Here is a 10,930-nt window from a genome sequence, read left to right on the forward strand (position 1 = left end):
TATTATTATTCTCTGCATGTTATAGATGAAATACTGAACTCATGGCGTTTCTCAAAGGATTAAATAAGTGGCTAAATAAATAAAGTATTCAGAATAATTCCTGGCACATAATAAAGCCCTCCGTAAATGTAGGCTACTATTGTTATGGAGAAATCAAAGTTCTTCTCTTTATGCCTACAGTCTATCATCTTTATTTAATTTATATTTATTTAATTTATACCTGTCATCTACTTTTCTAATCTTTTTATTAGCAATATTTTACAGTAATAATGTGTATCAAAGGAGAGTACAATGCTGGTAGATTCAATTTGCAGGTCAAGAAACAGAGGCAAGCAGATTAAGCCTTTGATGTGAGATTTTGTGATTTGGTTAGTAGTTGAAGAGGGTTATCCCCCCTAACAGTAAGACACAAGGGTGCTTAAGGCTTCTCTCTATGACTCACCAGTGCCAACTATGCGTGAATCCAGCCTCCTCAGCAGTCTAGGGCCTGGGAGCTGAATTCCTCAGCTGAGCTTAAATTTGCTGATCTGTTATTTACTGAACTATGCTCTTTTTCTTCCCTTTGTGTTTCTTGTCTTTGTCTGCAAATAGTCATAAAAGTTTCATATAATGACAGGTAAGGGACTAGGAAAAGATGAGGCATATGAAATCTGACACTCAAAAGATGTATTTGTCCTGCAATATGCTTCAGACAAAGCATTTTTCTAGGCATTAGAACAATAACAATGGAAGAAACCCAGCCCCTGCCAATGCTAAATTACTTTGGCACAAGAGTCATTTATGCCCAACTCATAAAAATAGGTGTGATTTTGGTTATTAAACACACTTGAATAGTCCAAGAATGAAAAATTTTACAAACTCTGAGGTGTGAGAGCAGTGGTTTTATTTATTTATTTGGACAGGAATTTAGATCACTTTCATTGAAGGTCTTATTAGCACACAATCCCCAGTAGATGGCTGCAACAAATCTCTGGGGATTGATTCTTTTAGGAGGAGTGGACCATGCCAGATTCAAGGACTCTCAGCTTTTGTAGGTTTCTCTGGGATGTTTATCAAATAGAGCTGGCATTTAGTCATTTTTATAAAATTACTGAATATTTCTTTTCCTATTCATTAAAGTATTAATTCTGAATTTCATTCCTTTCTCTTCCCCTAATTCAGAATCTCTCTCATTGTCACCTCAAATGTGTCTGTTTACTAATGTAATCAAGAATCACTTCACAAAGCAAGCCATACAACTGATCCCCCAATATGAGGAAACTATATGTAACCGTGACCTGGATTAACATAACATAGAAAGAAGACATTTAAATTTTTCTCCTTGACATGAATTTATATTATTGAAACCAAGAAAGTAGGTTGTTTAGCAGGGAAGAGAATGTTGGGTGGTCCCACTCGTGGTTCCCTTCACCTCCCCACCTTTAGCCTGGAGGAATCAAAGAGCTGGCTGGAAATCTGGGAGTGACGGTAAGAGTGACCTGCCCACTCCTTCAACCAACCAAATACAGGCACAGAATCCCATTAAGTGTTATCTATTATTACATCAGGCTGAAGTGTAATATAATATTCCAACCCACTCGCCATTGGGATGGCAAAGATTTGCGACTGACTTGTGCCGTTTATTTGGGTCATCTCTGATTTCAACTTTTAGGCACAGGGCCTTACTTCTAGACTCTTGGGTGGCCCCAGTGACCTCAATGATCAGAAAGTACTCCCCAGGGGTCCTCTCCCTGTGTCTTCTCTTGTCTCCCTCAAAATTACCTCAGGCTTTATAACCACTTCTCTACCCACCTCACCGTGTGTCCTGCTTCCACTGATGGTTTTAGTCACTCTGTGTGCCATCCAGTTCCTCTAACACCCTAGGGGAGGAAGGGAGCTTCAAAACCTGCAAGTGAATAGGAAAAAGAAAGAAGAATCAAACTGAACTGGCCTAGGAGTGACAATACCTAGCAACCACTCAGAAACAATTCACACGGCAAAGGTTAATTCCCTTTAGGATGTCTCCTATATCCAGTATGACGCATTAGTGTCCTTACCTTCAGTTACATTAGAAAATTCTCCTTTCTATGTCCTCTCCAAGCACTGGAAAGAACCAGGTTCTATGAAGGGACAGATGGGGCGCTGGGCAAAGGGAAATGATAATCCTTCCTACAATCTGACATCACTTCAGGAATCCCTCCTTTAACCTGCATCATTAACTAAAAAGGTTTGCTTTATCACAACATTAAATGTATGTTATGTCATGTTTCTACATATACAAACATATGGGACAGAATAAAAGTTTTTGTGTGGAGTGTGTGCAGATGTCCTTCTTCCCCTGGTCTACCAAAATTATCCTGTAACTTCCAGGCTATTCCTCATCCCCTTCTTTCTTGGGAAGAAGATGAGTTCTTTCTCACTGTCAGAGATGCTAAGTTTATCTACACAATGAAGGGCTTAGAAATGAAGTGGTAAGAGAAAGTAAGAACGCATTTTTGTTTGTTTGTTTGTTTATTTTTTGCCAAGTTCAAAGGAAAGGGTTGCAGAGCAGATACAAGGACAGAGGGCAATGGATAGAGAACTATATATTTTGATTTCTTTCAGTTTTCTTTATAAGAGGCAAGTAAGGAATGGAATCCCTTATAAAGTATTTTTGGCTACTAAGTGTGCTTCTTCAGTCATACTTTTAAAAACAGCTTTATTGAAATGTAATTCAAAAATCATGCATTGTACCATTTTAAAGTGCTCAATTCAGCGGTATTTAGTATATTCACAGAATTCTGCAACATCACCGTTACTCAATTTCAGAATATTTTCATCATCCTAAAAGAAACCCTGTACCCACTAACAGTAACTCCCCATTACCCAGTCCTTACAACTATAATATACTTTCTATTTCTACAGAGATTCCGGACATTTTATATAATGGAATCATACAATATGTGTCTTTTATTACTGGCTCTTTCTTTAGCATAATTTCAAAGTTCATCCATGTGGTTGCATGGATCAGTACTTCATTCCTTCTTATGACTGAATAATATTTCACTGTATGGATATAACACATTTTGTTTATCCATTCATCCACCAACAGCAATTTGTTTCCACTTTTTGCTAGTATTTTGATGAGTATTTTTTTACATATATATCCAAAAGAGATACTGGTCTGTAGTTTTCTTGTTCATCTGGTTTGGCTATCAGGACAATACTGGACTCACAGAATAAGTTAGGAAGTGTGCTCCCTCTTCTATTGTTGGAAGTGTATGAAGGATTGGTGTTAAATCTTCTTGAAACATTTAGTAGGACTCACTAGTGAAGCCATCTGGGCCTGGGATTTTGTTGGTGGGAATTTTTTAAATTATTCATTCAGTATTTTTGCTTGGCATATATCTCTTCAGATTTTCTATTTCTTCTTGACTCAATCTCAATAACTTCTAGAAATGTGCCCATTTCATTTAGGTTATCTAAATTGCTGGCATGCCTTCTATATGCCATGCACAGTTTCAGGCTCTAGAAATAAGGGATAAGTAAAAGGGACACTACCTTGCTCTTGCAGAGCATCCATTCTCTCATAAGAGAGGGAGACAAGAAGGGAAAAATAAGTTACATAATATATAACGTCAGGGAGACATTTGACTGCTGAGTACAGTTTAATAGCTTATCAACCCATTGGACATTATGTTCCAATCATAAGTTAATAAGTTAATAAATGAACACAACATGTTGGTTAGATGCCTATCACATTAAATAGATTATTCTCATAACATACTTGCTTTCACACATCAAACCCATATAATGAATGAATTTGCATGTGTATTTTATTTTTAAAATCAAAGTGTATCCACAGAGATATTAATTGGTGAATTAAGATAATTCATTGAGAGGTGGCACAAATCAAGTCAAAACAGCTGTTTTCTTAAGGGGCTAGTTGATTTGCTGGCACTTAATCCTATCATACAGTTTATGTGTATGCAGTTTGTCAGTGGTCCCACTTCAATTTAGTCATCATTATGCCCTACATAGATAGGTATAGCTTTGCCAAATGGAAGGCCATCTTCTTGAAAGACTGTATGTACTGTACACTTGTACTGTATCAGGATGATCATGATTCAGAGCTCACCTCAGGACCTTGGACAGCACCTGGTTTAGCTTTCAAGCTAGCACATGCAAAAATATTAACTTTAATTAGTAAATTATGCTAAATTACTTATGAACACAATCTCGTTATCCATAACTGTAAAAGGTAGATAATATTATTTTCCTCTTTCTATAGATGAACAAATTGATGCTCTGAGACTTAAAGTCTTATAGCTAGTAGGTGGCTGAGATGGCATTTGAACCCAGGAAACTTGATTCCAAGCCAATATGTTTTACCACTGTATTATCCTCCCTTATATGTAGCAGATTACATATGTAAAAAGTCCTTAGTTTGTCAGTTACTTGTGACTAACTTCACCTCCTTCAAGTTATACTCATTAATGACGAATAACAGAACTAGTCAAAATGGCTATCTTCCATCTAAACCACTTCTTCCTGAACATCCACACATCCTTATCTTTGTTCTCATCCTCAGAGGCAGCCTTTTCATATACTTCCTGAGAAGACATATTATGCTTGAACTTGTGACGAGCTAGGCTAACCCTGAAAGTAATGGGCAAAGCTCAAACACATTAGCGATCCCTAGACTGCAGATAAATCTATGAATCTATGAATCTAATGGTACTCTAACTCTCTTCAACCACCCCAGCATGAAATCATCAGCTTTTTCCTATTAAAACATGTAACAAAAAGATTCAAAATACTGAATTTCATTATCTGCAGCATGGGCAAAACGGAATAAAAGTCACTCAAGCTATGTGTTTCTGGGTGTGTGTGTGTGTGTGTGTGTGTGTATTAAAGTGGTTCACTGCTAATGCTTTGGTCCCTCTGAGTTTCTTAGAAAACAAAGATGGGGTGGCTAGAGTATTTCTAGAACAATTAAGAACAGTCTTGCTGAATGAAGGCTTGCTCCTCTATTACAGCTCTTTACTTTTAACAAACTCAAAGTCTTTTATAAAAACATAGAGGGGATACTTTCCTAAAAATATTGAAAACAACCCTGAGTACACATCTGCCTTCAGATTCTGTTGGCAAGCAAATGAACACAACCTCAAACATGAGGACTAAAACAAACTGAACAACCTGATGTGAGGCCGCTTCTTGGGATTCTTATGCTGAGAGGCTCACTTCTGTCTTAAAGAAAATCAAACCCTGTGTTTTGGTCAAGTGTACTGTGCTTCCATTGCCTGTGTAATTCACAATTACCATAATAGGAGCACTCGGTTCTCTGGCTGCATTACAACAAACACATCGGATGAGTTTGTGGGAGGATGTTCACAAGCACCATCAGTCATTGTCTGGAGATTTATGATCCACATATAAGATCAACAGTCTGGTGCTCACTGATTATTTTACTGCTGAGCTGCACCATCCATCTCCACTTAGGAATCTTAAAGATTTCTTAGGCAATATTGCAGGATCATCTTTTAAGAGGCATTATCAATGACCCTCCAACACCTATGACTAAAGCAAAATTGATATGAGACTACTAGTCAATGAGTCTCAGAAATCAAAGGACTTATTACAAATAAATATCCTACCCATGAAAATAAGCTTTTACTAACAGGTTTAGCAAAGGTAAAATATATATTTTTTATATATATTCATATTTTATGTATCATATATATGTATGTATGCTGTACAATATCTGAGGATTAAATGACACATGTCAATACATACTCTGTTTACAGACTTAAGGATATAAAATGTAGATTCTGAATGTGGGACTGCCTTGTCTAAAATCAACCACCACTGGTTTAAAAGATGTCCTAAGGGCTGAGCTTGGCCACAGTGACAGAGACCATGCTTACCAAATACCCATGTGCTCTCTCTACAGTAGTTAAAAATTATGCTGGGTATAGAGTTCTTGGGATACTTTTTTCTAAAGATCAGCCTACACTTTCATTATGCATTTCCCAATCTCCGTTGCAATTAGGTTAGGTCCATACGATTAAATTGACCAGTAGGCTCTGTATGTGTACCTTCCAGGCTGAGGCATGTAGGAGCTGGTATGTGTTTTCCATCACTCTCCTCCCCAGCAGGGGCGATCTTGAAGGACATGCACAGGTGTCATAGAAGATGGAGGTCTCCCTGGCCAACAGTGGGCTGTAATAAGAGTGAGAAATGAACTCTTATTGTGTTAAACCCTGGAGATTTCAAGATTGTCAGCTGCAACTAATTACTCTGAATAATACAGCCACAAGTATCAGATGGCATTGAGAATTCTCACCATTAAGAACAAATCTTATTTTCACTACCAAATTGGGCATAAATCAAGAAAGAAGTTTTTCTCTTATCAAAGGAGTGAAAGAGTTCTTATACCTATTCTAGTTTTGCCTCTAAAAATGATGCTGATCACAAGGTTCTTTGGGCACTGTTTTCTAAAGATGAGCCTACACCTTAATTACATTGAGAGATATGTAAAATAAAGACCTCTGCCCAGTTATTGTTGTTCTAGTCTTATTAATAGGCTGGAAGAACAGTATTTAATTCCAGTACCCTGGACTATGCATCCCAGTGGTCTCCAAACTGTGGTAAGCTATCTCCCCTGCAAGAGCTTTAATGTCAGATACCTCCCTGATCCATCTTTTGGGGCTGGGCCCATCATATTAACTGCCTGGACTCAAATGCAATATGGATGGGGCGGTCAGGAGAGCAAGGCAGAGGCACCCAAGCTTTTAACAAGCTGCTATCCCAAGCTATCAGCCCATGAAGAAAGATTTTAAGGAGAAATCCCACTGTTATTCCAGAAGGCATCTGTCACATTATCTTAGCCACAATGGGTGAAGCATAATGAAGCAAGAAGTCTTCGGCCATAAGCTACATTTGGTCACCCAGAATTGATTTAAGTATTGTAAGGGTGGTAAAAGACTGTGGTGTATGTAAGAATATTGCCTGTAACTCATCAAAGGAAATCAGATCCCATGAAATGTAACTAAGAAGTGCTGATCAGAAATATATGTCAACTTTCTATACCTACTCTGGATGGAGAAATCTCTATTTTAAAAGATGTGTCAAAATGTTTTCCCATTATTTGCTGAATTTTTGTGTGTCATCCTTTTTCCATAAGGCAGTCTTACTGCTGCATTAGAGTAGACAAATAGGGATCTCTGACTCTGTGGATGTGGAAGAAACAACCAGGCTAGGGTGGGAGGACTACGTGTGACTAAGCATTTCCCTCTCCTCAGGTTTCGGTCCTGTGGCAAGACATCCATTGCACAACATGCCTGGACCCTCTGACCCCTTCTTCATTCCTAGGAAAGGAGGAATTTCTTACCTACTCAGTGAATTTAAGAACAGGAACTGTGACCATGTAGCTTAGACCTTCCTCCTCCTCTTTTGGGGATTTGTCTGGTTGCAGAGAAAATGTGCCTCACAGTAAGCTTAGTGGTAAAGGCTCTGCCCCTGCAAGAGGCAGGCAGAGTTTTCCTGTGCTACCTCTGATGAAGGGATAAGTTGGTCAAATTCTGGGATTCAGCATTAGGAAATTCTCTCTTGTTACACACCTAAGTGACATCCTCGCATTCAACATTAATCAGCAATAAACCTAATACTTTTATATTCATTTGCTTGACTCCTTTATCTTGCGGTTTGGGACTTGGCATGTGGGGAGTGGTCTGCCAATCTAGGACAGATACCCAACATCTGAACTTGGGAAATTTGTCTAGAAGACAGTTTCAAAGTCCCAAATGGGCCATAAAGCATTCAGATTCTCTATATTAGTCAACTGAAACCAACTCAAGCTAGAAAGGGGAGTGGGGAGGGAACAGAGATTCACATGAAGATACAGTGATATTACATTAAACTCAGGACAAAAAAGCTGTTGGACCTTCAAAGGGAACTAGAACCAGGAAATGTGAGCTCACGTGGATTCTCTCCACCTCTCGTCTTGACATCCCTGTATACTTGCTTTGTCCTTCTCTTTCTCCACAGACAGGCTTTCTCAGCTCTTCTAGGTCACATGGGCTTTTACATGTATGTATGTCTGGGAGGTGCCCATACTGATCTAATCAGCTGTAGTCACAAGCAAAGGGATCATACAGAACAATACGTCTGCTGTATCAATAAATCAATAATACAGTTATTGACTAAGAGTCAGAAATGGGAAGCAGCTGTATGAGGTTTGGGGACTAAGAAGATATGTAAAACAGTTGGACGGAAGAGAGGGACTGGAAATTAAGTCTAACAGTATTGGTGGTCTGTGCTGAGGGCACCTGTGAGATTCGTGGTCCTGTACTTAGAGACCAGTTATTCCGGCTGCAATTTTCCCCCAGTCATGAACAGCTTTTTATGTGCAGACACAGCCTAGGCAGAGAGTTGAGTTTAAGCTGCACTGCTTTTTTTGCTCAGCTGAGTCAATCCGAGGAAAAGAAGATGCTGTTGGTATTTTGTCGGATGTGGGTAAAGCTACCTCTGTTCTCTTTTGGCTTCCACTTAAATACATTCTTGTAGGAGGATTCCCCTAACTTGCCCTTCTAATTTATGGGCCAATTGCTTTCCAATCCTGCTACAGAATTCTTCCCCTGGGATTTCTTTTTATTGTGCACCCAAGTTAGTGCCACCATTTCTTACATCCTACAACTCTTTTTGTATTACTTTTGATCTTATTTTGTCAGAAGAAAATCCTTCAGAAGGAATATTTTATGTGTATAGTTTCTGAGTCTTTACGTACCTAAAAGTGTCTTGATGTTACCATCATTGTTGACTGATAATTTGACTAAGTTGCAGAATTCTAGCTTGAAAATTATTTTCCTCAGAACTTTGAAAGCATTGCTTCATGCCAATGTTTGATTCTTAATCCTTTACATAATGACTTCTTTTTCTCCCAGGGAAGTATTTAGAATCATTTATCCATCCTTAAAGCTCTGAAATTTCACAATAAGTCTTTTTGTAGGTCTTATTTTCATTCATCCTTCTCAGAATTTGGTGAGTAAATCCAATCTTAATTTAAAATAATCTAGTTCAGACTAATACTAACTTAATTTCAATATTATATGGGAACTTTTGCCATACACATATCTCCCTTTCTTCTTCCCTTGGTCTATTATTTTCATACAACTTACATTTTTACATATTGTGAGCCCATCAACATAGTTTTATAATTATAGTTTTATGCAGTTATCTTTTAAAACGAAAGAGAAAAATTATGAAGAAGGTAATTTCAATTCAAAGATTCATGTTTTCTTAGCTCTGAGAAATTTTCTTTCACAATTTCTTTGATATCTCTTTTTTTATTCTGTTTCCTTTTCATGAATCTCTTACTTGTGAGATTTGCTGTCTCTTTGTATATTTGCTATTTTATCCCAGCTTTTCTATTATTTCATCAATAATGTCTTTACTTTTCAAGAGCTTCTTCATGTTTTCTGATTGCTCCTTTTCTATAGTACTTGTTCTTAAATTGTGGATGCATTATATTTTATTAATTTATTAATAATAACACATGCTTCTGGGACAAAACTCAATAGGCTAAAAAAAAAAATGCTTGTGACAAGCTCTCTCTCTCTCACCAACTCCCAGCCCTAAAGACAGCCTTGTTTATAATTTAGTATGAATCCTTCAGAGATATTTCTTGAATTTTAAAATTATACATGCCTTTTAAAATACTTTTTAAATCTCTTTGAAAATATAGTTTCAGTTTTATTTTTTCTATTCTCTTTCGTAAATTTTCTTGTATTTATTGGGAATCGCGTATTCTCTTCATCTTGGAATTCTGACTTTGTGTTTCTGTAATTTTTTCATATGATTTGGTGTCCAGTCACATGTAAACATGGACTGTATTATGCTTTCTAGGTAGCAGATATGGATTTTCTCCTGTTATAAATATTAGGACATTTTCTTGTTCATTCCCACCTGAGTAGAAATCTTCCTGGGAGCTAAACTCATGTGTGGTGATGGTGGCAAGGAGGGAGTAGACAGAGTCAGTACAAAGGGTTTATTTTAGAATAAGTGGTTGACAGTTAGTCCATATGCTGATTAGGTGAACAGACAGAGGCCAGAATCCACCCAGCAGCCTTCTCTCAGGCAAGTTTGCTCTATGCATTTACATACAATTCCAGTCAATGCCATGTTTTCCATCCCTCTTCTCACTCCCACATCCACCCCTGCCAACTCCAAGTTCAGAGGGACTCTGAACTGGGTCTTGGATTTGCCTAGCAGCTCAGTTCTTTCCACACTACTGGCCTTCTTTGCATTTACACTGAACTGTTTAGGACCGTAGCTTCCACCAATCTGCAGTAGTCATTAGTACCTTCCACCAGGTGAAATCTCTCATCTGCTGGTGGTTCCCTCTAGTACACCGTCCTTGGAAAAAGTTCTGGGCTTTGATAAATAATGCAGTTCAAATACTGCAGTCTAGCCTGATACAACATTTGTTTAATAACATAAAAGGAGAGCCCATGGTGAGGGCTGGTACTTCTTTATAGGTGGATATTTTTAATGTAAGGAGACTGTTAATCTGTTATTGTGGGTTTAGAGACACATTTTTGGGGGGAGTCCTAGAACAGAGGAGGGAGAAGAAATGCTATTTTTATTCACTGGTACTTACATCTTTCCTCACTCCCCATCTGGAAGATTGGTGTTTTCCTAAGAGACATCTGGTAGCCTTGTCTGTTCCAGGGCTTAAAGAAGGAAAATGTACTGTAGTTATTATTTCTTTCTTATAAATACAGCATCTTGCAATGGTTGCAGCACTTTGGGTATCATCACAGTTTCATCTCCTTGGGAATATTTCTCATTTCCTATATGGAGGTACATTGTTTTCTTCTTCTGACAGAAGGACCTCATTCATTCATCTAGGCTTCTAGCAACACTATAAAAATCAGAAGGGAAAAAACTTCAGAAGTTGCAAAACAGATGA

At 37.9% G+C, this 10,930-nt stretch overlaps 1 long non-coding RNA gene across 1 annotated transcript; it reads right to left on the bottom strand.

The window, feature by feature from the left end:
• Nucleotides 1-484: 484 nt before the first annotated feature.
• Nucleotides 485-6,121, bottom strand: LOC116281327 (uncharacterized). The gene is made up of 3 exons (XR_012074735.1): nucleotides 6,057-6,121; nucleotides 1,792-1,885; nucleotides 485-581 (listed from the first exon to the last, which is right to left on the bottom strand). It is a non-coding gene; the product is annotated as an uncharacterized lncRNA (long non-coding RNA).
• Nucleotides 6,122-10,930: the final 4,809 nt, after the last annotated feature.

Source organism: Vicugna pacos, chromosome 7, assembly GCF_048564905.1.
Source record: "Vicugna pacos chromosome 7, VicPac4, whole genome shotgun sequence".
Classification (NCBI taxonomy): Eukaryota; Metazoa; Chordata; class Mammalia; order Artiodactyla; family Camelidae; genus Vicugna; species Vicugna pacos.